Here is a 2,823-nt window from a genome sequence, read left to right on the forward strand (position 1 = left end):
CATCTTGTGGGGATGGTGACGGTGTCACTGTCCAGCGCCCCTCTGGACAGAGCCCAGGGTGGCTGGGAGAGGACTTGGCCTCCTCCTCCCTCGCCGCTGGGTGGGGGTCCTCCGCCCAGCACGGGAGCCCGGGCCCGCAGAGCTCAGAGCCAGCTCTCAGCCACACCAGGCGCAGGCAGCGGGAGCCGGAGGCTGCAGGCGGCCGAGCGAGGAGCTCAGGCCCAGGTCTGCGGCGCGGCGGCGGCGCCCCTCCTCACAGGAGCCCCAGCGGGGCAACGCTGGCAGCTTCGGGGTGCTTTGGCTTTGCTCCCTTAATGGGCTTAATGTCTTGGGCGAACTCTAATGTGGGTAATTTTGTCTCCCACTCACAGATTTAAGAAGAAAGGGAAAAGAACAATGGCCCTGGCCCACTTCAGCAGAGAAAATAAAACAGTGGGAAAATAATAGGTAAAAATGACCACGCAACTCTCCTCACCTTCATTTTTCTCATCTGCTCGCTTACGCCCCTCTCCGCTACTTCCTGAATTCCTCACAATGTGGGGGTTATGGTTAATTTCCGGAAGTGCAACCTTTTTGAACAGGCATCCTCTCAACAAATGAACAAGCTGCTTGTAGTAATTAAAGCAATGCCATCCTGGGCCCAAATTGCTTGCACTAATGATGCTAATTGACAACAGTGCACATTAACCGTGATTAGTCATCCGTGCCTAATGGCATCGCTGGCCTGCAATTTCCTACACGGATGGGATTTTATGTCTGGTTCCAGTCACCATCTGCGTCCAGGACTTGGACCCCTGGCTGCAAATTTCTCTCAAAAGGACCCACTTTCTGCCTGACGTTCAATAGCCAGGTTCTCTATTCCCAGACGGGGAGTCGTGGTATACAATAGTCCAGGCCGGTTAGTTTTGAAACGAAGAACGCAGGCTCCATGTCATCAGAACATTCCAGGATCTGGCATTTGTCACAGGGCCTAGCTCAGATGCCGCGGAAGGACCAGGTGCTTGGGACTCGGACAGGATTCTCCCCAGAAATGGCACATGACGGAAGGAAAGACGCTGAAATTCAATATGCTGATTGAAAGGAAGCAAAACAACGAAATACGTAATTGTTAAACTAGAAACCCTCCGAAAATAACCCAGCTGGGAGTCCTTGCCGAGGGGCCCTCCCAGCCGCGCGTCACAGAGAGCTCTCTCTGCGTCTGTCCTGCCCTCGAGAGAGAAGTCGGGGCGCAGCGCCCGCGTTGAGGTCAGTGTTGAAATCTGTCCCTTAGAAAGGGGACCGGTAACGGTTTATGAGCAGAGGAGGATGAAAGCATGTCCTGAGACAGCCTTCCCGGTGGTCCCCAAAGCCCAGAATCCCAGGCGAGGGTCCTAAGGAGAGAACACACACTTCCCTGTGGGTTTAAAAGAACCCATCAGGAGAAAGCCGGGGGCCACGGGTGTGCAGAGCACAGGGCTGTGTTGCTGCTGTCGTCAGGCACCGAGCCATTGCCAGCTCACATCACGGACGGCAGACGGGAGTGTTGCAGCCCCTCGCCAGCCTCGCAGTCCTGCTCTGTTTGCTGCAGCCGCTGCGTCGGTCCGTCTCATTGAGGGTCTTCCTCTTTTCCCCACTTTACCAAGCATGACGCCCTTCTCCAGGGACTGGTCCCTCCTGACGACATGTGCAGAGTAGGCAAGGTGACGTCTCCCCATCTCACGTCTAAGGAGTGCGCTGGCTGCACTTCTTCCGAGACAGATGCGTCCATTCTTCTGGCGGTCCACGGGACAGGCGGTATTTTTCACCAGCAGCACCATTCAAAAGCCTCAATCTTCCTCCGTGTTCCCTACTCATCGTCCAGCTTTTGCGTACATATGCGGTGACTGAAAATACCATGGCTTAGGTCAGGTGAACCTTAGTCCTCAAAGTGACATCTTGACTTATCAACACTTTAAAGGGGTCTTTTCTAGCAGATTTGCTCAATGCAATACATTTAATTTCTTGACTGCTGCTTCTATGGACGTTGATTGTTGATTCAAGTAAAATGAAATCCTTGACAACTTCAACCATCTCTCCACTGATCATGATGTCAGCTTAGAAGCCCTTAAAAAAAAAAAAAAAAACAAATTCAATGATACTAAGTCAGATCCAACTCACAGCGACCCCTCCATGGGTTTCTGAGGCAGAATCACTATGGAAGTAGATTGCCCTACCTTCCTTCTGAGGAGTGGCTGGTGGTTTTGAACCGCTAGTCTTCTGGTTAGCAGTCAAGTGCCTTAGGCACTACACTAACAAGGAAGAGAAAATTTCTGCATGGCGGAAATGGAGAGGAACTCAGTAGTAAGTGGTATATAAAGCCTTTGTTTCTGAGAACATCAGTATTCAAGTTAGGCTGCATGCAAGGTTGTTAATAACAGTGTCTCTTATCATTTTGATAATCTGGATACAGTCATTTTAATGAGTAAATTTATTGCCATCCCATTGATTCTGACTCATAATGACCTTACAGGACAAAGTAGAACTGCCACATAGAATTTCCAAGGTTGTAAATCTTTTTGGAAGCAGACTGCTATATCTTTAAACCATGCAGCTGCTGATAGATTTGAACTATTGACATTTTGGTTAGCAGCTGAGTGCTTAACCAGTGCACCACCAGGGGTCCTTTAACTGTGTTTAAGCTATGAATTGTGATCTTGGAAAGGTGTATCTGTGGGACATACAGTGTACCACATGTCTTCCTTACTATCACCATGTACCTGAATTGTAGAGGTCCAAGTCAAAACACAGACAAATGCCTACAACCAGGTTAGTAGCATGATAGATTTTGGAACTTTGGAGTTAGAA

Source organism: Orycteropus afer, unplaced genomic scaffold (genome assembly GCF_000298275.1).
Source record: "Orycteropus afer afer isolate SDZICR_OR568_19922 unplaced genomic scaffold, OryAfe1.0 scaffold00130, whole genome shotgun sequence".
Taxonomy (NCBI): domain Eukaryota; kingdom Metazoa; phylum Chordata; class Mammalia; order Tubulidentata; family Orycteropodidae; genus Orycteropus; species Orycteropus afer.